The sequence below is a fragment of the Chiloscyllium punctatum genome, chromosome 13 (assembly GCF_047496795.1).
Source record: "Chiloscyllium punctatum isolate Juve2018m chromosome 13, sChiPun1.3, whole genome shotgun sequence".
In the NCBI taxonomy this organism is placed as follows: domain Eukaryota; kingdom Metazoa; phylum Chordata; class Chondrichthyes; order Orectolobiformes; family Hemiscylliidae; genus Chiloscyllium; species Chiloscyllium punctatum.
The window spans coordinates 55902955-55929349 of NC_092751.1; positions in this window are offsets into that span (position 1 = coordinate 55902955).

Genomic DNA, 26395 nt, shown 5'->3' on the forward strand with positions numbered 1-26395 from the left:
TGTTATGAATTGCCCTGAATGCCATATTGGTCGGGGGGAGAAGATAAAGTTTTGGGATATGTAAGCGCCTCCAAGGGGCGGGGTAAATTTCCATATAACGTGTCATTGGCACTTGGGATTTTTTTTCGTTCGTTGTTTTTTTTTTATGTGTTTAGCTTTGGAAAGTTTTGCGAGCTTGTTAGTTGTAGTAGTAATAGTTTGTATCGTTTTAAGGGTCGCTGAGTGTTTTATCATTAATGTTCAGCGATGTGTAATTCGATGTGAAACTCTCTCGAATTCAAATGTTGCTGCAATGTGTTATGGATTATAATGTGGTTAAATAGTGTACCTGAAACATTAAGGGCAGTGATCTGCCAGTCAAGAGGAAAAATGTAATTTCTCGTCTTAAAATCAAAGAGGGTGGTTGTTGCCTATTGCAGGAGATGCACCATGATGACAAGGAACATTTGATGTTACAGCAGGGCGGCTTTGATCGGGTTTATTTCGCGTCTTTTAATACTACGAGTAGGGGAAAAGTCAGAATGGATTGTAAGAATCTTCCATTTAAATCACTAGATTGCATTAAACACTCATGGAAGGATCATAATCCTCAAAACCTTGAACTATAGGAATTAATACAGTGTTTTGAATTGCCACCCAGTGCACCCGCTGAAAATCCTGGTAGATGCATTTCCCAAATTAAGTTATCTTGCATCGTGGCACATTGTTGTAGAGGATATTTCAACTGTCTTATGCACCCCACTGTGGACAGAATGACCAAAGGTCCCCAATACCCTCGTTATAATGTACGTAATTAGTGGATTTGTGTGCAGAATCAGAGCTGGTGGATGTCTGGAGGCAGTTCGACTTCACAAGAAGAGATTTTATTTTCTTCTTGAACCCGCATAAATAGCACACGAGGGTTGATCTCTTCCCCATCCCTGAAACAATCTTAGGTTCGCTGGCATCCTGCACAATTGGGAATATTACCCCAACATACTTGCCCCAGTAATGGGATAGAAGTCACATAAGATTATGTTGTTTGTAGATGAAGGTCTTATGTTTTTGTCAAATCCCGCAATTTCGGCAGCTCACGTGATGCAATGCATTAATTCGCTCGTCACCTTTTTGGGCTTTAAGATTAATTTTACAAAGTTGGAGGCCATGCCTATGGGAGGCCTTAGGGAAATACCAGATTTTGAGGGTAAATCCTGTTTTTCTTTTAAATGGACGGGGGTGGGTGGGGGGAGGGAGGTTTCTCTATTTCAGTATATTCATTACATCCGTTTTTGATCATTTATTTAACAGGAACTATGTCTATTTGTTTGAAAAATTAAACAAGACCTTCAAAGAAGGGAGGCACCTCCAATATCCTGGCTAGGTCGGATAGCTGTTCTTAAAATGAATGTTCTTCCTCATTTACTGTAACCCGTGTGAAAGCTTCCTTTTATGGTTCCCAGACAGACATTTAGGAAATTTTATGGCTGGTTAACTCTTTCATTTGGCACCATAAGCGACTCTCTATCAAGCTAACCAAATTTTAACTACCCCGCAGATTTTGGGGAGTAGATCTCCCAGATTAAAAGCTATGAATTCAGGTCTTTTTTATCCTATGTTAGTGCCTGGGCCGCTGATGACTCGGCGTCAATAGGATTAGATATTGAACCCTCTCAGACAAAGTGAACCCTTATTGGTCTGCTGGTCTTAGACAAAATGAGAATATTTATGGAGTATTGTAATAACCCAATAATTATCAATACTGTTAAAGCATGAATGACAATGCGTCAGATTGAGGGCAATACAGTCAAAACCATGTTTCTTACACCTATAATTGGTATGCCGGGTTGTCATACTGGGATAATGGATTCCAGGTTTAAACGGTGGGCAGCAAGGGGTGTGTCTTACTTGAGTGATTTAGAATTAGTAGAATCCTTACAGTGTGGATAAAAGCCCTTGGGCCCAGCAAGTCCACTTTGACCCTTTGAAGAGTAGCCCACCCAGACCCATTCCCGTACCATCCTATATTTCCCCTGACGAATGACCCAACCTACTCATCACTGAACACTATGGGTGATTTATCAGTAATCAATTCATCTAATCAACACATCTTTGGACTGTGGGAGGAAACCCACACAGACAGGCCTCGAATATGTTAACTCCACACAGCCAGGCACCCAATGCCGGAACCAAATTCGGAACCCTGGTGCTGTGAGGCAGCAATGCTCACTACTGAGGCACCTCGTGCTTTTTGAGGGAGAAACAATGATGTCATTTGATCAAATAACTCGTATGTATGGACTGGCTAGTAGAGACCTCTTCTCTTTCTTTTCCAGATCAGAGATTTGATTTTAAAAAACACACTTTTACCAGACTCTTACAGATCCAATAGAGAGAAGAGGGTGCTTATTGCTTAGAATACACTCTCCCACAGTACCCTTTATCATTAGTTGGAGAGTGTCCCCTCAGACGAAACTGTGCAGCTTTGTGATGTCTGCGAGAGAGAGTTGGGGGTTCAGAACACTTCGGAGCCAGAGGAGGATATTTGTGAAAATGCTCGAAGAATTTCATCTGTAATAGGACCCTTTCCATGCAGTTGGAAATTCTTCATAGGGCCTATCTGACCCTAGATTATCTCCCAAAATTCAAAATGGGATTATCTTCAGCATGTCCGAAATGCAGAATGACTACAGGCACTCTTACACATTGCATGTGGTCCTGCTGCAGGCTTCATAAATATTGGAGCAATGTGTTAGGTGTGAGAGTGTGGGTCAGGGGACTGAATTGGAGATGGACCTGGTTTCTCTTTTCCTGGGCCTGCCCAGGGTACTTTACACAGATGCACAAGTGAAAAAATATCCTTAGTTTCTGTGCTAGGAAAAGCATTCTGTTGTGTCTGAATCACCACCCCCCCCCCAAAAAAAAACCCAACACCCTCCCCCACCCCCCGCCCGGGTCTGTTGGGTCGTCGTCAGCTCTTCATGGAGAATATCCATTTGGCCATTCTCACCAGCATGGTGCACCAAAAACAGAGATTTATATAAGACCATGGCAGACCTTTTTGAATTACCTTGATACAGGCTTATCTGCCACTCTCAGAAGGGCTTTTATACAGCCATGACGATATTATCTAATGAATCTTATATCCAAAGAGGAGGAATAATGAACATAAAAAGGGATATCAGCTAATGCTCTTGAAGAACGAGAGCTATCATTTTGTTACACTGAGCAGTATTATTTATTCATTATTTACTGTTAATTTTTGTTTTCCTTCTGTCTGTTTATTTTTTTTAACTTGTTTTGTATGTACATGCACATGGGTGCAATTTAGATCAGTTACTGGAGTTGTGTTGTTATTGGTTTATTATAAAATTAAAATTCTCTTTTTCAATAAAGATATTTTTAAAAGTATTAAAATGCTAACATTGATAGAATAGAGTCCCAAAGAACTCTCATTACACAGTCCACTCATGGTGGTTTATCTTGAGGGTCACCACATCTCGGCTGATGGGGTGAGGTTGAGAGAGCGTCCGCTTCTTGGTAACCTCTGTCAGTGTGAGGAACTGAACCTTCGCTGTTGGCCTCCCTCTACATCACAAACGTGCCGTCCAGCCAACTGAGTGGGTGACTGTGTAAGTGTTACACACAGAAACAGTCACAGACAAAGGGCAAGAGAAGCACTCATAACAAGGAAAGTGGTACAGTTCAGATAACGGATATAACATTTATGGAGTATTGTCATAACTCAATAATTATCAAGACTGTTAAAGCATGAATGACAATTCGTCACATTGAGGGCAATACAGTCAAAATCATGTTTCTTACCCCTATAATTAGCATCCTGTGATAATGGATTCCAGGTTTAAACTGTGGGCAGCAAGGGGTGTGTCTTACTTGAGTGATTTATAATTAGTAGAATCCTTACAGTGTGGATAAAAGCCCTTGGGCCCAGCAAGGGTAAAAACATTCTCTGCTCGAAATTGTATTTTATAACAAGACGTGTTTAGAAGTTGTTTTTGGTTTAATATCATTATGGTGAGTCAACTGAAATAACCAGAATTACACAGTGTGATTGGATATCTATAACCATAAAATAAAAGTATATTTTTGTTTGGTCTGTGTAAAGCATGCTGACTGTTGCATGAAAGTATACAGTTGATGGAATATACTGTTAGGAGAGTGCGTTCCATCAGAAATGCCCTCAAGCAGGCGCTTGAAGATAATTGGGGTAAAAGTGCCTGAGTGCCGTCTGGACAGTGACAGGAACGCAGAGGGTTGAATGACTGAAAGCTCCTGTATCTGAGAAAAGCACCAGATCAGCTGGGAAGTTATTAAATGCTAGAGCACACTTGAAGGGCTGAATGGCCTCAACATGGTTTGAAATATGTGTGATTTGGAAAACGTGCATCTCTACTCCTTCCTCTTTTGTGGTTACACACTGGGGCACTGCTAATTTTCCTTAAACTGGGCATTATTTGGAACACTATCTGGAACATTCCATATTCGGTGTTCTCCAGAATGTTCTCTAACTGTGTGAGGGGTATTACAAAGGCGAGAGAGAGAGAGAGCGAAGCTGTTGCATGTGGCAGTGAGAGTGGTGGAGCATGAGCCTTGGTCGTGCTATAACAGATATACAATGAGTGTGAGGGAGTAGAGAGACCAATTACCCTGACAGAGCGGGGAAGGTTATTGATGCTTGTCCTGTTTTGCTGGATATTTCTTCAGGCCGCAGATGCTGCATTGAATTTGGTGGTGAGCACAGACCATGCTCGGTGGGTCTGGTAGTATGGCCCCCTCTGGGAAGGCAATGGCCCCTCTCTGCACTAGCCCATCCACTATGCACACCATGCACCGTCAACAAACTATCTGCCATGATCGGGGTAAACTGTACAGGGCAGCTCCAAACTGAGAAAACTTAGCCGTGTGCCCCTTGGCCTTTTAAAGATGGCACCAGTGACAGGGAACACGGAATATCTAGGGAAATCCTGGCGACTGTGAGTACCTCCAATCATGATGGGTGGGAGAATCGGGCTGGCATTCAATGAGAGGTGGGTGGGGTGGGTGGTATTTAATGAGGTGAGTTCGATAGGACAGCACCAGGAAACTAGCTCAGCTTCGTACAGACAATCCCTCTGTCACACTCAATGAAAATGACACTGAGACAAATTACTGCTTTATACAGTTCAATGAGCCGAACACTCTGCTGTCCTCACTCCCAGTTACAAAGTTGCAGAACAAATGCTCATTCAAAACTCCCCATCGCCTGAACTCACAGCATTATTCCATTCACTCATAATTCTTCATAATACTGACCCGTGTTGCATGATACTATCGAAATGTCTTCATATCAGCATTCTAAAACCTGTGAACATATCTTTCCATGGCATTTTTTCTCAGTCTGTCCCTCTCTGTCTCTATCCTGAAACACACATGTTTACAGTCATATGATTCTACTGCATGGAAACAGGTCCTTCGGCCCAACTGGTAGATGCCGACCAAAATGTGCATCCACACTCACCCCAATTCCCTGCCCTTGCTTCTTTCTTATCCATGTATTTATCCAAATACCTTTTTAATGTTGTTATTGTACCCACCTCAACCACTTCCACTGGCAGCTCAGTCCAAAGGCAAAACACAGTCTGTGTAAAAACGTTGACCCTCAGGTTCCTTTTTATTTTTGTCCCCTCCAAACATTAACAGATGTCCTCTAGTCCTTGGCTTCCCAACCTTGCAAAAAAAATTGAAATATTCACCCTATGCATGGTTCTCATGATTTGATAAGAGGTACACTTCAATATAATCCCCCTCAGTTTTCTACGCTGTTAGGAAATATGTTCTAACCTGCCCAACTTCTCCCTATAACGCAGACACTTTAGCCCAGGAAACATCTTTGTAAATTTCTTGTACATTCTTTCTCGTTCAATAATATCCTTTCTAGGGCAAGGTGAACAAACCTGAACACAATACTCCAACTGCAGCCTTACCAACATCCTGTACAACGGCAACAGAACGTCCCAACTTCTATACTCAATGCCCTGATGTAGGCCAGTGTGCCAACAACCTTCTTCACTGTCCTGTATATCTGCGACTCAAATTCAGACAACCATGCACCTGATATCCAACATCCTTTTGTTCCACTACACTCCTCAAGGCCCTCTCATTCACCATTAAACTCCCACCTGAATTTGACTTTCCAAAATGAAAGATGTAGCATTTATCTATATTAAACTCCATTTGCTTTTTCTCAGCCCACTTCCCCAGCTGATCAAGGTAGTGCTGCAATTTCTGATAATGTTGCTCACTGTAAACAATACCACTATAACATCATTAACCCTCTCTTACTTCCTTGTACCATTCAATATTTTAGTGCCATCTGCAAACTTACTAACCTGCATTGTGCACTCTCGTCTAAATCATTGATCTAGATAACACACAGCAATGGGGACAGTACGGACCCCTGAGGCACTCCACTAGTCACAGGCCTCCAGTCCAACAAGCATACCTCCACCATAGCTTTATGCTTTATAATGTCAAACCAATTGCGTAACCAAATTGCCAGCTTACCTTAGAGTCTGTGCGATCTAACCTTCTAGAGCGGCCTTTCATGTGGAATCTTACGAAAGGCCTTACTGAAATCCATATAGATTATGTTGACCGCCCTGCCCTCGACAACTTTCCTGGTCACTTCCTTAAAAAACCCTAATAAAATTTGTAAGGCATGATCTGCCACGCACAAAGCTATGCTGACTGCTTCAAGTCAAACTCTGTCTTTCCAAATGCATGCATATCTTGTATCTCAGAACCTTCTCAGGTAGTTTACCGCAAACAGATGTGAAGCTTACTGGTCTGTATTTCCCAGGCATTTATTTGCAGCCCTTCTTGAAGAAGGGCACTATATATTTGTTACCGCCCAGTCTTCCAGGACCTTGGCCCCTGTCTTCTCTCACCTCTTGCAGTCCTCTTGGATATATCTGGTCAGGACCAAGAGATTTTCCTGACTTTGTGCATTCTAATATGTCCAGCAGCACCTCTACTGTGATTTCGACAGTACCAAGATATGACAATTAACCTCCCAAAGGTCACAAGTCTTCATGTCTTTCTTCATGGTAAACACAGAGGGGAAATTGAGGACCTCAACCTCTCTTGTAGTTTTACACATGCGTGCCTATTTTGGTTTTTAAGGCGTCCTATTCTCTCTCCAGTTGTTCTTTTTCTTTACTATAGTGAACTTGGGTTCACCCTAATCGTCTCAGCCAAGGCTATCTCATACTCCCTTTTCGCCTTCCTGATTTCCTTCTTCAGTAAACTCCTGTATCCCCTGTATACCTCCAGGGATTCCCTTAATTCCAGCTGCCTGTACCTGAACCACGCCTCCTTTTTGCTGGCTAGAGCCTTAATATCTCTTGTCATCCAGGGTTTTCTCTTCCAGCCTCACTTTCCCTTCACCCTCACAGGAACATGTAAACCTTGAACTCGAGCTATCTCACTTTTACAGCCCTCCCTCGTGACTAATATCCTTTTACCTGAAAACAAACTACTCCAATTAACCCCTGCAATCCTCTGTCTAATTCCAACAAAATATGCCTTGGCCCAATTCAGAACTTGAATCTGTGGACCAATTTGGTCTCTCCCATAACTATTTTAAAATTACTACAACGCCAGTTACTTTTCCCAAAATACTCCCCCACTTTACCACCGTCACCTATCCATCCCTATTTCACAACAGTTTGTCCCTTCCCGTGTCGGACCCTTTATTTACTGCTTGGGAAACTTTCTTGAACAAACTTAAGAAATTACGTTCCATCGAAGTTCTTAACCATCTGGATGTCCCAGTCTACGTTAGGAAAATTTAAATCACCTATTATGACAATCCTAATGCTCCTGCTACCCTCACCAGTTTCCCTGCATATTTGTTCCTCTAATTCCCATTGATGATTTGGAGGCTTATAGTGCAACCACTACAACATCACGAACCTCCTCTTACTTCCTTGTACCATTCACAGAACCTCATCGCATAATACCTCAGTTATTTCATCTTTAACTACTTGTAGGATACTCGCCTTAATCAGAACTATTGGTGTTTCAACTGTTTTCATTTACATCTCTCCCTTGCAATGATTTTCACATCTGCATCAAAACTTGTCAAGGTACAGTGGAGATATGCTGCTGTAACTGAATGGGAGCTGCACATCCTGTCACTTCCAGCAAGTTTCCCCACACTGGGCAGTGATCTAACACAGTGTTACCGAAAACTGGAACAACCTGTGTTTATATATGAATAAACCAGTGAGGTATGCACATCTCCCCACGCTGGACATTTATCCCAGGAATAAAGATTAAGTATTGGTGTGGGCTGCACAGAGTTCCATTCTGGATATTGTTGGGTTGCATTCAGCAGTACGCTAGCCATATCTACACAGTGCTCCATCCCGAATGCATTATGGATGGGCTGTTTATGTGAGTTTGATTGCGAATGTGAGAGAACTAAACATCTGGCAATACCTTTATTTTGTGTTTTCATTCTTGTGATTGGATCCTTCAAATCCAGACTCATCCAGTTAGACCCGACCCTCTGGATGAGTCATGGTGACTGTTGTTGCAGCATCTGAGTCTGCAACATGACCAACAAATGGAGCAGAGGCTGCAGAGAGGACAGTCTCCGTAAAATGGAATGAGGAAATCACAATCAGATCAGCCGTGGTCTTAGTGAATGGTGGGGCAGGATTGAATGGACCACTAATCCAACTTGTTCATGTATTTATGTTTGTTCCAAGCAAACTCCTCTTCTCTCCCAATGTCCCATACTAGTGGGAAGTGAGTCAGCTCCTCCTGTTCCTGTGTAACAGGATCCTGGGGCCTCACTAGCCTACAGATTTCCCTGTGGCCCAGTTTCGAGCAGTTGAGTGACGACCTCCTGTTCCTTTCCCTGTTCCCGTGACCCAGTCTCAAGCAGTTGAATGACTCCATCCTGTTCCTGTGTCCCAGTCTCGAGCAGTTGAGTGACTCCCTCCTGTTCCCATGTCGCAGTCTCAAGCAGATGAGTGACTCCCTCCTGCTCCTGTGTCCCAGTTTCGAGCAGTTGAGTGAAGCCCTTCTGTTCCTGTGTCCCAGTCTCAAGCAGTTGAGTGACTCCCTCTTGTTCCTGTGTCCCAGTCTCAAGCAGTTGAAAGACGCACTCTTGATCCTGCGTCCCAGTCTCAAGCAGTTGAATGACCGCCTCCTGTTCCTGTGTTCCAGTCTCAAGCAGTTGAATGACACCCTCCTGTTCCTGTGTCCCAGTCTCAAGCAGTTGTGTGACTCACTCCTGTTCCTGTGTCCCAGTCTCAAGCAGTTGAATGACTCCCTCCTGTTCCCATGTCCCAGTCCCAAGCAGTTGAATGACACCCTCCTGTTCCTGTGTCCCAGTCTCGAGCAGTTGAATGACTCCCTCCTGTTCCCATGTTCCAGTCCCAAGCAGTTGAATGACACCCTCCTGTTCCTGTGTCCCAGTCTCGAGCAGTTGAGTGACTCCCTTCTGTTCCTGTGTCCCAGTCTCGAGCAGTTGAGTGACTCCCTCCTGTTCCAGTGTCCCAGTCTCAAGCAGTTGAGTGACTCCCTCCTGTTCCTCTGTCCCAGTCTCAAGCAGTTGAGTGACTCCCTCCTGTTCCTGTGTCCCAGTCTCAAGCAGTTGAATGACTCCCTCCTGTTCCTGTGTCCCAGTCTCAAGCAGTTGAATGACTCCCTCCTGTCCCTGTGTCCCAGTCTCAAGCGGTTGAGTGACTCCCGCCTGTTCCTGTGTCCCAGTCTCGAGCAGTTGAATGACTCCCTCCTGTCCCTGTGTCCCAGTCTCAAGCAGTTGAGTGACTCCCTCCTGTTCCTGTGTTCCAGCCTCGAGCAGTTGAATGACACCCTCCTGTTCCTGTGTCCCAGTCTCAAGCAGTTGAATGACTGCTTCCTGTTCCCATTCCCAGTCTCAAGCAGTTGAGTGACACCCTCCTGTTCCCATGTCCCAGTCTCAAGCAGTTGAATGACACCCTCCTGTTCCTGTGTCCCGGTCTCGACTAGTTGAGTGACTCCCTCCTGTTCCCATTCCCAGTCTCAAGCAGTTGAGTGACTCCCTCCTGTTCCTGTGTCCCAGTCTCGAGCAGTTGAGTGACTCCCTCCTGTACCTGTGCCCCAGTCTCGAGAAGTTGAGTGACTCCCTCCTGTTCCTGTGTCCCAGTCTCAAGCAGTTGAGTGACTCCCTCCTGTTCCTGTGTCCCAGTCTCGAGCAGTTGAGTGACTCCCTCCTGTTCCTGTGTCCCAGTCTTGAGCAGTTGAATGACACCCTCCTGTTCCTGTGTCCCAGTCTCGAGCAGTTGAATGACACCCTTCTGTTCCTGTGTCCCAGTCTCGAGCAGTTGAATGACACCCTCCTGTTCCTGTGTCCCAGTCTCAAGCAGTTGAATGCCCGCCTCCTGTTCCTGTGTCCGAGTCTCAAGCAGTTGAATGACACCCTCCTGTTCCTGTGTCCCAGTCTCAAGCAGTTGAATGACACCCTCCTGTTCCTGTGTCCCAGTCTCGAGCAGTTGAGTGACTCCCTCCTGTTCCTGTGTCCCAGTCTCAAGCAGTTGAGTGACTCCCTCCTGTTCCTGTGTCCCAGTCTCGAGCAGTTGAGTGACTCCCTCCTGTTCCTGTGTCCCAGTCTTGAGCAGTTGAATGACACCCTCCTGTTCCTGTGTCCCAGTCTCGAGCAGTTGAATGACACCCTTCTGTTCCTGTCTCCCAGTCTCGAGCAGTTGAATGACACCCTCCTGTTCCTGTGTCCCAGTCTCAAGCAGTTGAATGCCCGCCTCCTGTTCCTGTGTCCGAGTCTCAAGCAGTTGAATGACACCCTCCTGTTCCTGTGTCCCAGTCTCAAGCAGTTGAATGACACCCTCCTGTTCCTGTGTCCCAGTCTCGAGCAGTTGAGTGACTCCCTCCTGTTCCCATTCCCAGTCTCAAGCAGTTGAGTGACTCCCTCCTGTTCCTGTGTCCCAGTCCCAAGCAGTTGAATGACACCCTCCTGTCCCTGTGCCCCAGTCTCGAGAAGTTGAGTGACTCCCTCCTGTTCCTGTGTCCCAGTCTCAAGCAGTTGAGTGACTCCCTCCTGTTCCTGTGTCCCAGTCTCGAGCAGTTGAGTGACTCCCTCCTGTTCCTGTGTCCCAGTCTTGAGCAGTTGAATGACACCTTTTTGTTCCTGTGTCCCAGTCTCAAGCAGTTGAGTGACTCCCTCCTGTTCCTGTGTCCCAGTCTCAAGCAGTTGAATGCCCGCCTCCTGTTCCTGAGTCCGAGTCTCAAGCAGTTGAATGACACCCTCCTGTTCCTGTGTCCCAGTCTCAAGCAGTTGAATGACACCCTCCTGTTCCTGTGTCCCAGTCTCGAGCAGTTGAGTGACTCCCTCCTGTTCCCATGTCCCAGTCTCAAGCAGTTGAGTGACTCCCTCCTGTTCCTATGTCCCAGCCTCGAGCGGTTGAATGACACCCTTCTGTTCCTGTGTCCCAGTCTCGAGCAGTTGAGTGACTCCCTCCTGTTCCTGTGTCCCAGTCTCAAGCAGTTGAATGACACCCTCCTGTTCCTGTGTCCCTGTCTCAAGCAGTTGAATGACACCCTCCTGTTCCTGTGTCCCAGTCTCAAGCAGTTGAATGACACCCTTCTGTTCCTGTGTCCCAGTCTCAAGCAGTTGAGTGTCTCCCTCCTGTTCCAGTGTCCCAGTCTCAAGCAGTTGAATGCCCGCCTCCTGTTCGTGTGTCCCAGTCTCAAGCAGTTGAATGACACCCTCCTGTTCCTGTGTCCCAGTCTCGAGCAGTTGAGTGACTCCCTCCTGTTCCCATGTCCCAGTCTCAAGCAGTTGAGTGACTCCCTCCTGTTCCTATGTCCCAGCCTCAAGTAGTTGAATGACTCCCTCCTGTTCCTGTGTCCCAGTCGCGAGCAGTTGACTGACTCCCTCCTGTTCCTGTGTCCCAGTCTCGAGCAGTTGAGTGACTCCCTCCTGTTCCCATGTCCCAGTCTCAAGCAGTTGAATGACTGCCTCCTGTTCCTGTGTCCCAGTCTCAATTAGTTGAATGACTCCCTCCTGTCCCTGTGTCCCAGTCTCAAGCAGTTGAGTGACTCCCTCCTGTTCCTGTGTCCCAGTCTCAAGCAGTTGAGTGACTCCCTCCTGTTCCTGTGTCCCAGTCTCAAGCAGTTGAATGACCGCCTCCTGTTCCTGTCTCCCAGTCTCAAGCAGTTGAGTGACTCCCTCCTGTTCCTATGTCCCAGCCTCGAGCAGTTGAATGACACCCTTCTCTTCCTGTGTTCCAGTCTCGAGCATTTGAGTGACTCCCTCCTGTTCCCGTGTCCCAGCCTCGAGCAGTTGAGTGACTCCCTCCTGTTCCTGTGTCCCAGCCTCGAGCAGTTGAATGACTGCTTCCTGATCCCAAGTCTGTGAAAATGGATGTCCTCCTCCTGTTCCTGTGTAACATGCTCCAATAGCTCTGTGCTCACGTCTTGCTCCTGTGGAATGGAACTGAGGGACTGAATGGCCTCTTCACATTCTGTACAGCTTCTGTTGACTAAAAGCAATTCTCCTGATTCTGTAAATCACCATCAAAGTCTGAATGATGTATTTTTGTATTTTGCTCTCAGTAATTGAGCAAACAATCTGACTGACAGAATTCAGAAGCTGAGTAGCCTCCTCCTGTTCCTGTGTTATACACTCAAAAGGCAATAGAGTCTCAGAGATGTACAGTACAGAAAACGATCCTTCAGTCCAGTCGTCTATGCCAACCAAATATCCTAAATAAATCTCGTCCCCCTTGCCAGCACTTGGCCCATCTCCCTCTAAATACTTCCCATTCATGTATCCATCCAAATGCCTTTTAAATGGTGTAACTGTACCTGCCTCCACCACCTCTTTTGTCTGTTCAATCCATACACACAGCAGTCTCTGTGTGAAAATGTTGTCCCTCATGTCCCTTTTTAAAATATTTCTCCTCTCACCTTAAACCTTTGTCTTCTAATTTTGGACTCGCCTATCCTGGGAAAAGACGTTGACTGTTTACCTTATCTATTCCCCTCATGATTTTATAAACCCCTTTAAGATCACCCCTCAGCCTCAACACTTGAAAATAGCCCCAGCCTATTCAAACTCTCCCTGTAGCTGTAACCCTCCAACACCTGCAACAATATTTTAAATCTCTTCTGTACCCTTTCAAGTTTGACAACATCTTTCCGACAGCAGGGAAACTGGAATTAAAGGCAATATTACAAAAGTGATCAAACCAATGTCCTGTACAGATGCAACGCCTCGTGAAAATGTTTAGACACAAAGCACGGACCAATAAACGGAAGATCACCAAGTGCCTTCTTCACTGCGCTGTCTACCTGTGACGGCAATTCCAAGAAACAGAGAACCTGCCCCACAAGGTGACACAGTAGCTCAGTGACTCGCATTGCTGCTTCAGAGCGCAGCGATCTGGGTTTAACTCCATCCTTGAATGACTGCCTGTGTGGAGTTTGCACATTCTCCCCGTGTCTGTATGAGTTTCCTCCGGATGTTATGTTTTCCACCGACAGTATAAAGATATACAGATAACGGTAGATCGGCCATGCTAAATTGAGTAAAGTACCCAGGGATGTGCAGGCGAGGTGGATTAGTTATGGAAAATGCAGGCTCAGAGGGATAGGGTAGGGGTTTGTCTAGTGGGATACTGTTTAGAGGGTCGGTGTGGCCTCGATGGGCCGAAAAGTCTGCTTCCTCACTGTAGGGATTCGATAACTTCTGTGGAATTCTCCTTGATTGGCAGCTTTCGACAGGACCCTACCTATATGTCTTGCCTTGATATGTCTTGCCAAAATGCTACACCTCACATTTAACTAAAATAAACTCTATCTGCCACTCCTCGGTTCACCTAAACAAAGTCCCATTATAGTCTGAGAGATCATTCATCACTGTCGACGACACCACCAAATCTGGTATTATCTACAAGCTTACTGACCATACTTCATATACTCAAATGTAAATGATTTGTATCAGTGACAAAAGGCAGTGGACCCACTATTGATCTTTGCGGCACGCCACTGGTCACAGGTCTCCAAGTTTAATGAACAAATGTCACTGTCACGCCCTGTCTCCAATATTCAAGAAAAGTTTGGACCTAAATGGCGAGTTCTCCCTGGATCCCAGCCAGTCTAACCTTGCTAACCAGTCTACCATGTAGACCATTTTGGTTTTCTTACTGAATTTCATAAAGACAACATCCACGCTCCTGCCTTCATCAATCATCTTCATCACATCCTCAAAAAATTCCACCGAGTCAGTGAGACGTGATCTCCAATGTACAAAGCCCTCTTCAGTCCTTGTCTTTCCAAATACATATCGATCTTTTTCCTCGAAATCCCCTCCAACAATTTAGTCACCATTGACGTCATGTTCACCAATCTAGAGTTACCTGTTTTTTCTTTACTTTCTTAAATAATTGCACTATGTTAGCAGCCCTCCAGTCTTTTGACACCTCACCTGTGAAAATCAATGTTACAAATATATCAGCAAAATGCATAAGCAATCTATTTCCTAGCTTCCCGCAAACATCTGGGATACAACTGATCAGGTCCCAGGGGTTAGTTCACCTTTTTTTGTTTTAAAATGTCCAACACCTCCATGTAATATAGACACTTTTCAAGGTATCATTGCATATTTCTTCATTCTCTCGCTCTTGTAACCTCCTCCACATTAAATACTGAGGAGAAATATTTGTTTAGTATCCCTCAAATTTGTTGTGGTTCCATAAATAGGTAGCCTTACTGATCTTTAAGGGGCCCTATTGTCTCCCTAGTTAATCTTTTGCCATTGAAGGATTTGTAGAGTTTGTTCAAAACCTCATTAACCCAATTTCTAAAGCAATCTCTTGTCCACATTTTCCTGGCCCGATTTCCCGATTGATGGTACACTTGCTGCCCTTATACACCTCTCTGGATTCACTTGATCTCAGCTCTGTTTACCTGACATATGCCTCCTTCCTTACCTTGACCATAACATCAATATATCTAGCCATCCAGCACTCCCTGCACCCACCAGCCTTGCCCCTCTCACTAATAGGAACACGTTTGCTCTGGACTCTCTGAAACCAAATTTTGATGGTCTTGCATTTTCTAACCATCCCTTTACCTGTGAATAGGGTATTCCAATCAACCTTTCACAGGGCTCGCCTAACATTTTCAAAATTGGCCTTGTTCAAAGTTAGAACTTTAATGTTGACATCAGGTATTTCCGATTCCATAATTAATTTAAAACTAATATTTATGCATAACAAACTTGAAAGTTAAATAAACACTTCCTGTGCCTCTATAACGGGCTCGGGAGACTGAATAGGCTCATCCTGTCCCTCTGTATTACACTGGAATGCTGTCCCCCTGTAATAGACCCAAGAGGCTTAATGGCCTCCTCCAGTTCTTCTAAACACACTCGAGAGGCTGCATGGCCTCCTCCTGTCCCTGTGTAACAGATCCGAGACACAGCAACCTGTGGATTACGAGCAGCCGGTAAACTGTATCTAATGGAGACCCATTCCTTTTCAGTTACAGAAACACAAACAACACAATGTACTCCAGGTGCCCTCTCAGTGACACCTCATACAGCTGCAGTGACAAATCTCTTTGTTTTGAATGATTCTGTTGGCAAAATGTGCCAATATTCCAACTTCCCACCTTTTCAAGTAGCAACAGGTTAATATGGGCTGACTGGCCTTCTCCTATCCCTCTGTAAGGGGCCCAGAGGGACAGAATTGCTTTGGCCTGTTACTGAGCAGCAGTCGCAATGCTCTGTCTCAAGCTTATGAAAGGATTTGAAAACAGGACATTAAAACCAGGAGTAGCCTCACACTGGTCAATAAGTACCGTACTTTGTTTCAGGTATCTAGAAACTTGCCCACCAGACGTCTTTTTTTACGCAGCAGATCTATCATTTTATAACTGCCTATTTTCATAGACAGAGTGGAACATATATAGACCGCTGCAGTGTTCTGTTAATACTCTCATATACAAGGGGAAAAAAGATTAAAAATATTGAAAGATTTATGGTCCATCCCTCAGCAACCTTATCCATTCCGTCCAAAACCAGTAAATGAAAAGTAATGAATTGGTTAACTGGGCCTATTTGTTCAGTGACTGTGATTAATGCCAATCTCCATGGATTCTAATGATCTCAGTGGAAGCTTTCCATCTTTTAATGATAAATGGGCTCCGTTCAATGTGTCAACCCATAACATGAGCGGGAGCATCACTGACAACACTGATAGGGATTAGCAGATCCAGAGAGAGGGTGAGGAGAGATCAGAATCAGAGAACATTAGACTGAAATATTCCAACAATGGATCAGAATCAGAGAACATTAGACTGAAATATTCCAACAATGGATCAGAATCTGAGAACATTAGACAGGAATATTCCAACAATATACAGGAGCTTATCCGATTATGTTTGGTATCTTTCTGAATTTGATTGGATGTCATTATCATTGCGGATCTATTTCGCTCTTCTCATTATTCAATACTTTTATTATCCCTTCCTGGCTATCGTTGGTGTTCCTGGTGAGTGTCACTATCCAGATTTTGTTTTCTATAAACCAGTCATGAGTGTATTATTGTTATTTCATATTATCTACACTTCCTGCCACTATTATTGTTCCTGTTGAATCTCTCCATCCAGATATTCACTCTACAGACCACTACAAACTACATTAATGAAGGTGTTCAATTACTGTCTCGCTCTCTGTTCTGGTTGTGTTATTCATGGGTCTGTATGTTGATCTATTCAGTTTCAGGGGAGAACCAAATGCATTGTCTCATTTCCTTTACTGTTAAGAGCATGGAGGTCACTGTCTACTGCTCTGGTTACAAACTCCACTTCCTTCCACTGTTTCCAACCCATTCCTGGCCAATATCTGCAGCTGAAGCAGTCAGGTCACAACTGTGGGAGATCCCTTTGACTATGAGCTGATTCTTGACACCATTCCCTGACATTTCTAACTTGAAATACTCACTACTCCAGAATATATCTCACTGGTTTATTCCATCTGCTGTTTGAACCTTGAGCTATGAAATACAGTCTTAATGAAGCCAATAATCTGCTGCTGACGCTCCCGGCTTCAAACCTGCCGAAACAAATCTGATTTGAACTCACACCACACTCCCATCCATCTGTCATTCATGTGCACGCCGATGTATATTGCTGTTGTGTCTGGCAATGCCTTTATTTTAACATTCTCAAACACTTTAGCTCATCTGTCCATGAAACTTCTCTCGCTCTCTCTACTGATTAACAAAAAGCTTGTTGTTCGTATTTAAAATAATTTCCTCCATGTGTGTTCCTTCTCAAACAATGAGTTTTGCATTCAACCCCACACACACACGCACTCTCCCTCAGTCTCTGATGAACACACACACGCGCGCGCAGAGAGAGCAAACCTTCCCAGTGTAAGCAGTAAATCTGTTGCGAGTATAGTTAGCGTATGATAGTAAAGTTTGCCATACTCTCATGCTGTGCAGATAGTGCAGTTTACTGAGCAACACACTAGCATGGTCTGCACAGCTCTCCATGCTGGCCTGTCATCTTGTCCCAGTTTATGTTGTTTGTGGTGTTCTGTGAAGCAGATTGAGAACTTGATGTAACAAACCATTTCAGCTGATCTGACAATGCCTTTATTCAATGTTCTCATTCTTGTAATTTTACTCTCGAAGATCTCACTTCGCCAGTTAGTCCCACTGCCCTGACGTTTTCCACATATTTCCACAACATCTTTTCAGTTAATTAACTGTCTGTTTCTGTCTTTAATGTGAATCTCTTGTCCCTTTCTTTCTTTCCCTGGCCTTGGGTTTTGGCCTCCCTAGTGTATCGAGTGCTGGCATTGTGTAGCTCAGAAATAATGAAATGGGGTGTGTCAAGCTGTTGTTCACTTCCTGGTATGTCCCATGTGATGGTCCATGGACAAGCGTGTTTCAGAAGTTATGAGAAACATCCTTGTAACTTGGTCTGTACCTGTGGCTGTCGCTCTCAGGTGACCATGCGATTAGTAACAAAAGGAAGCCCACTGAGTAAAGGACCACGCATATAAATTGCCTGACAATGCTGTCACTTTTTAAATAAGAGGTTATTTTCTCCCTTTTTTTAGTAAGAGACCTTAAAGGCAAAACTGCCTACTGAAAACGGCTCAAGTAAATAACTTATGGGGCTTTTAGGGTTTTTTAAATAAATAGCAGATAGAATGGCCAGCTGGCACAGACCAGGATTTCTAGGTTTTTTTATATTGTAGCTACAACAATCACCAAGTGCTTGGGGTGCGAGAAGGGTTGTAAGTTTCAGTAAATTATCCACAGCTGCTATTCTCTCTGGAACCTCACTTGATGGTGTTTCCTCCTGGATTGGAGAACTGTATGCAAGAATGCATGTCTGAATGGTCCTTTTTGCCAAGGGGTGTGTTTATGGGATGTTGATATATTGGAACAGTTCATTAGTAGAAGGTACTGTATCCATTATTCGATTAAGATTGCCAATAGAAAAATTATTCTAAATTCATCTTCATTTCTAATTGGATTTTCATTAGAGTGTTTAAATATATTGTGTTTTGCTTAATGGTGAGTGGTTTGAATAGTTTGACATCTGGAACATCCAACTCACATCTACCTTTAAAATAAGGAAAGGTTGGCATCCAACCTACCTTCTTAAAGTAGTTTGAGGCAGTCTGGTTGGTCTATAGCAAACTGGGGATTCTTGTCCGGTTCTAAATCGATAATACCAAATTGGGTTTAGAATTACAATCCCTACTGTGTGCAAGCAGGCCATTCGACCCAACAAGTCCACACCGACCCTCCGAGGAGTAACCTACCCAGACCCATTCCTCTCCCCTATTATTACACATTTACCCCGACCAAGGCAACTAACCTACACATCCCTGAAAACTATGAACAATTTATCATGGCCAATACACCTGATATGCACATCTTTGGATGTGGGAGGAAACCAAATCATCCAGAATAAGCTCAAGCAGACACTGGAGAGTATGCACCAGGAGGCTATTGGGTTCAAAGGTCGTGTATGGTAGTTTATAGTGTCTTTTTTCTGGATGTTGAATTTGGTTGGTTTAAACAGTATTTTGTGTAAAAAGATTCAGTCCTTAAGAGTTCTCTGGGTGTGGAAAAGTGAAGTTGGCGGTTTTACAAAAGGTAATGATGGTAAAGTTTTCGGAATTGACAAACAACCTGGAGTTAGGGTTGCGATTGTCTGTGAGAAAATGAGAGATAATTACAGCTATAGATCGGCAATTACGTTTAGTAGAACCGCCATCAGACTCTTTGGAAATGGCTGGAATTCAATTTCAAATGATGGTCTTTGAACCTGAGAAGGAATTGAAAGAGTTTGAATTATGATGAAAAGTAGAAATAAAAGAAAGGGAAACGAAGAAGAAAGAGAGAAAAGGGTAGAAGAAAAGCAGAGAGTTTCAACTTAAAAAGTTAGCAATTAGAGACGAAAGTTGATATAGAAGGCGGAGATGAAGGTAGAATGTCGGTGGGATGAGGAGGATAGTGCGGTTGAGCAACCCTATTGTAACCAATGGCCTAACGAGGTTCCGTTTAAATGCATCCAGGCATTCTCTAAATTTGATGAGAAGGATGGGGAAGCCTTTTGAATTTCATTTGAGAAAGTGGCTAAACAAATGCAGACACCAGTGACCATGTGAGTTTATTTGATCCAAAGCTGATAGGTATTTGCATCCCTATCGGAGGAGGTATCTGGGGAGTATGACGTGTGTAGAAAGCCATCTGAAGTGTATATGAGCTTGGGCCAAACACTGACAGACAGCGTTACAGGAATCTAAAAGAGGGTCCCTGGTTAAACGCACATTGAGTTTGAAAGGATCAAACAAAGTAATTTTGAAAGGTGGTAAGGGTATTAAAAACAGAGCAAACCTATGACACTCTTAGAAAGATTCTTATTTTGGAGAAGTTCAACAATTCACTTCCTGCAGCCGTGAAAACTCGTGTGGAAGAACAGAGTTAAAACGGCAAGATTAGAAGCTGAAATGGCTGATGATGATGATTGAGTTCAGAAATCAAAGTTTGGTTTCTGTGAGAGATGGAGAAGAATGTACGAGGTCTTGTTAAGGTTTACAGGCATAGGCCAGGAGAAGCAGGTAAAGAGGTTAGAGCATTAAGAGGTACAGAAGCATGTAATTCTTTTATGCTGAGACATGAGGAGCTATGTCATTCAGAGGGAGTAGTGGAGAGATTAGAAGCGCTACATTATGTAACGTGTGATTGGAGTGTCCAGTGGAAACATCAACAGATTAATTCCACAATGGGGAAGGAGGCCTTGGTGTTGGCGTTGCAACATTTCAGATTTACATTGCCAATAACATACCTGAGACAAATCTTTATCACTGATCATAACCCCTTAAAGTTTTTGGTTAAGTTTAGGGAGAAAAATACCAGTCTGTTTCGATTGAGCTTATTATTGCTGCCATTCAGTTTGAAACTATACAGGCGACAGGGTGATAAAACCTAAGTGTGGAGACTTGGATGAAGAAAGACAAAGGCATTCTGTGGCAGGAGTAAAATGACTGAAATCGAAATAGATGTGAATATTTGTATGCTCAGAGTCAATGTAATATAAATGCATTTCAGTCTACTAATAGAGGAAGAGTAGGATGTCTAAAATGAATCCACCATTGTGTATTGATGGATTATTTTATTAAAGATGGAGTTGTGAGGACACTATCACTGTTAAAAAGGTTATTTTCTCTTGGGGTTTTCTTTTGAAGAGAGGTGTTAAAGGCAGAGGTGCAGAACTGCTGTCTGAAAACAGTTTAAATAAATAACTGAGATTTTAGGTTTCATTAAAACGGTGGTAACAATGGAAGGGCAGTGGCCAGCTCTCCCAGACCAGATTTCCTCATTTTACTTTTAGCTGCAGCATTCAGAAGCTGCTGGGGATCCCAGAAGTGTTGGATGTTTCAATACGTGATCCCCAGCTGCCTTTCTCTCTGAGATCTCTGTTCATCTTGTTTCCCTCTGGATTGGAAAACTGCTGTAAGGATCTGAATTTGAATATATCTTTGTGCCAAGCGGTGTAAACCAAACAGGTACGGTATCTATTGTTTGTGTAAGTGTTCCAACATATAAGCTATCCCAAAACGTTCTTTTCTTTGATTGTATTTTAACTAAAGCATTTGAATAGATTATATTTTGCTCAAAGTTGAGTGGTTTGACTAGTCACAACATAACTGGAACACACACTTCACATCTATATTTAAAATAAGTAAAGGTTTGGGTCTAAACGGCCTTCTGGAAATATTTTGAGGGAATCTGGTCTGGTCGAAAACACTTGTAGCGAGTGGCTTCTGACTGGCTTCTGCAATTGAAAATTTAGTGGAGGGGCAGGGGATGTTTTGCTGGAGGTTGTGCTGTCAGTTGCCTCAGACATTCAGGGAGATCTGAGGATTTGGTGACCCAACTCTGGATGGAGCACGGGGACTGCAGCTACAGCATCTGGGTCTGTAACATGAACAACAAATGGAGCAGAGGCTGCAGAGAGGGGAAGCTCTGAAATCACACAGTGAGTGTGTGTGGGGAAAGGGATCAGCTGTATCAACCCCGGGTTTTCCAGGAACAATTTCCCAAACTCCACTTAACCCAGGATCAAAGTATGAGGGGACCCTGACTGAACAAGGAGCTGGTCACAGAGCGGTGTCACCTCCTTCAACACGCCCTGCAGCCTCACACCAGGGGGAGGATGGTGTTGCCAGGGGCTGTGAGGGTCACTGTTTCATTCAGCTTCAATGATCCAGAACTTTCCAGGCAGGACTAGGTGACATATCCATCATCTCCCAGTATCTCAACATTAATGTTACCATTCGGTGATGGAGGATATATATGGTGTATGAGGTAAATAGATTGTTTCTCCCTCAGCAGGGAGCTGCCGGTTGTATCTATACTGGATAGTGGGATTCCCGATGGTGTCTATGGCATCTGCAAAGTATCCATGTCAATGCGGAGATGTAGAGGAACTGAAGGAGCTCTCTCTCACGCCATTAATGTCACAGCGTGCCCATCACAGTACATCATGTCGGTGAATACCCACTGTCCTGGCAGCAGTCACGGCCTCTTCATTCAGAAGCAGTCAGCCAGTCCCATCGTCATCGGGTCTCCACGTAGAAAGGAATGAATATATTTTGGATAAAGGCCGTCCCCTCGATGCACGTTTCAAAACACCATCCCCACCACCAATCAACCACATCAAAGTATTCCATGTGTACGGAGAGCAATGGGGTCACTTGGGGTGTCTGGGAATAGACGATCAGGGATGGAGCAAACCCTCCCATGTCTGAACGGGTCTAAGTGACCCCCCCAGTACACAGTATCATTAATCCCTGTAATCCCTCTCCATTTCAGTAACATACTGCCTTCCATTATTCCTGTAAATGAAATGACAGGTTATATCATGTTAAATTCCACCTGCCAAACTATTATCTATTGCCTTTATCTCTCTGAATCTATTTGCAGACTCTCCACCCTCTCTTGATAATTTATTCTCTTGCTTACCACAGCGACATCACCAAACTCAGCATCTGTATATCTGTTCCATCCTCCTGATCATTGATATCGATTGTAAATAGTGACCCTACTGGTTACGTTCTGTCTAACTGATTGAGACGGATTTATCCTGAGTGCCTGCTCCTGTATGATACACAGTCCTCCCCCATTCCAGTGAAACACTGTCGAAGGGTTGAAAAAGAACAAGGAGTATCTGTGAGGAATCCAACCCCTCGATGACACTGATGTCAACACGGCCTCTGTTCTACTTTCCTGCCATCTCTCCATCCTAAAACTCTAGTCTCTTATTGTAGGTTGCGCCACATGAAAAAAAAATCCACTCCATATCTACACATTCAATTACTTATAGAATGTTACAGACCTCAATGAGATCTCCTTTCATTCTTGTAACCTCGAGAGTATATGCTTAAACTGCTCAATTACTCTTCATAAGACAAACACTTCGAATATGGAATCAATCTAATGAAGCTCTTCTGAATTGCCTCCAATGGAAACACCTCATTCTGCCGGACCCCCAAACTATACTTCAGTTGCAGCCTCACTAATGCCTTGCGTAGCTACACCAACACTCCCTACCTTTCTACTCTATCCTTTTATAAATAAACACTGAAATTATGCTTGCATTTCTCATTACTTGCAGTAACTGCAGGCAGGTTTTTGTGAGATGTAAGCAGACACCCAGATCCCTCTGCACTTAAGCACTTTGAACTTTCTCTCCATTTCGATAATAATTTGTCTTTCTATTATCCTGGCAAACATGAATAGCCCCATATTTATTCCCATTAATTTTCCTTGCTAAATTTTGGCCCATTCACGCAACCTATCCATATAGTTTTAAAATCTCTTGCATCGTCATTCCAAAGTAATTTCCCACCAATGTGAGAGTCATCTGAAAATGTGGCATTGTATTTTCTATCCCATCAACCGAGTACAGTAATACCATCGATCGCAAATGGTTGAGGCATGAGTACTGAAATCAATGGTACCCCACAAATTGCATTTGCCAAAATAAAATGACACATTTATTCCATCTGACTGCATTTTGTTGGTTAACCAATCCTCCATCCAAGCGAATAAATTACTCCTAAACCCATGTTGTCTGATCTTATCACTTAGTCTTTGGAGAAGCGACACATCCAATGCCTTCAGGAAGACCAGAGATGTTCCATCTCCCACGATCCACCTTTTTTGTGACATCTTCAAATAAATCAAGCAAACAATTCAAACTTGATTGTCCTTTGTAAAACCATGTTGACTCTGACGGATTGTGGTTTAATTTTGCAAATGTCCTGAACAATGGACTCTAACAATTAGCCTTAAATTACAATGGTTTATTGTTACACTTTAGTCCCTAATGTATACCATTATTATAAGTTCATCCCTTTCAAAAACCTGCACGTTTTCTTTGAATTCCTATTTAATGGGCACAAGGCTTTAAGAGATCTGCTCCAGTTGCTGTGTAAGGGCCATGTGTGGCTGAATGGACTCACCATCCTGCTGGTGTACAAACTCGATGGGCTGACATCTTTCTGGTGTTCCCATGTTGTCGTTTCCAAGGCCAGAATGACCTCCTCCTGTTGATCCTTTAGAGGATTGGGAGATTCTGGAATCTTACTGTTGCTCTCTAACATTTTGATGGGCTGATGGGTCTTCTCATACTTCTCCATCGAAATATTGAACGGTCTCCTCATGTATCCGGGAGATGGTTCCGAGGGGTTGATTGGTCTTCTCTTGTTCCCATACAACAGACACGTGTCGAAATTACTTCTTCCTTTCTCATTAAAGAAGTCTCAGATTGTTTTTATCCTTATCCAATTCCCTTGCAATAGGCTCGGTGGGTCTGAATGGCCTCCTGTTATCCCAGTGTAACAATCTCCAGTCATTGTGTGACCTCTTCCAGTTCCTATGTTACAGACTTGAGGAGGCTGAATGGACTGATCCTGTTGCTGTTTAACAGGATACTGGTGCAGCTTGGCCTACTGTTACAGGGTTGAATGGCTGATTGGTCTCCTTCTGTAAATGTATATCAGGCTCCAGGGGCTGAATAGCCTCATCCTGTTTTGGTATAACAGGGTCGAAGACTTGAATATCCTTCTGTTGTTCCTGCATAACACACTGGAGAACGGAATGGTTCCTCCACTATCTGTGTAATTCGCTTCACTCGTTGACTACATCTGTCACCTATGTTGAAATAAGGTCATCCTTATTTTTTGCAAACTCCAATGGCTAAAGGATCAACCTGATCATCCTTTCGTTATAAGCTAGCACCTTCATTGCAGGAATCAGTTGAGGGAACCATCTCTGAGCTGCTTCCAATGTAACAACATCATTTCTTCATTGAAGAGATTAAATCTGTTCACACTACTCCAGATGTGATCTCACTAAGACCCTGTACAGCAGCAGCAACATTTTACCAGCCTGTTGTAAAGTTCCCACCCAGGTTAGAGCTGTCTCAGCTCTCTGGGGGAATACAGAGCATTGTTGAAAGATCATTGTCCTTCTCTACTCCATCAGCATCACGGGAGATCTGGAGAAATTAAAGTTAGAGAAGATCATAAATGATGTGGCGAGATGATCTCTACTATTAATCTCTCCAGAGCCCACATCGTTCAGATTCCACAGAATCTAGTAAGATGGAGCAAACATTGATGGGAGTTATATCTCAAAGTGAAAGCTGCAATACAAATGCTGGACATATGATAAAACAGGAAATGAGATATACACATTTGTGGGTACTGCAGTAATAATATACTGCTTACATTATATCTAAACTGTGTTAACCCAACTGAATGCTAATGCTGGGAAAATGGATTTCATGACCGCGTGTGAGATGGTTTACATGAACATTATGTTGAGCACTGAGCTCGATATCAGGTTATTTAGGAATTGGTGTTGAGTGATCAGAAGAGCTAATTGAAAATTTTGCTGGAAAGGACATTTTGGGAACAGTGACAACAATGTATTGGTTTTCTTTTATGCTGTTTGAGTACACGATAGTTTTTGTTGCATTTGAAGTAACCATTTGAAATCTGAGTCATGCAGACCATGAAGGTGTGAGGAGAAAGTGGAGATGACAGATACTGAAGATCAGAGTCGAAGAGTGTGGTGCTGGAAAAGCACAGTCAGGCAGCATACTAAGAGCAGATAAATCGATGTTTCAGGCATAAGCCTTTCATCAGGGGGCTGAGAGATAAATGACAAGAGGGTGCGGCAGGAGGGAGGTAGCTGGGATTACGATAGGTAGATGAAGGTGGGGTTGAAAGTGAAAGGTAATGAAGGGAGACAGAACGCCTCATCTACTGCATCCATTAAAGACAATGTGGTCTTCTCTTCATTGGCGAGGCAGGAGGTCAACTTGTAGATCATTTCAGGGAACATCTCTAGGACAACCACATTGAACAACTCCATCGCCTAGTGGCTGAGCACTTTAACTCCCCTTCCCACTCTGCCAAGGACATGAGAGTCCTGGGCCTGCTCCATCGCCTAACCGGAGCCACCAGAAGCCTGGAGTAAGAAAGCCTCCTCTTCTGCCTTGGGACCCTCCAACCACAGGGGATCATAGTTGATTTCCCCATTTCCCCTAATCCCACCTTATCCTACTCCAACCTTCCAAGTCAGCACCGCGCTTTTGAATGTTCCTCTGTGTCCACCTTCCTTCCTATCAATCTGGTGCACCCTCCTCTCGGACTATCACTTTCAACCCCACCTTCATCGACATATTCGATGCAGCTTAGGAAAATGCCAAGTGTTGCAGTAAGCCAGTGGATTCAGAGAAATGTAGGACCCAGCAAAGGATGACCAAAATCAGAAAGAGAAAAAGCATGCAAACGGAAGAA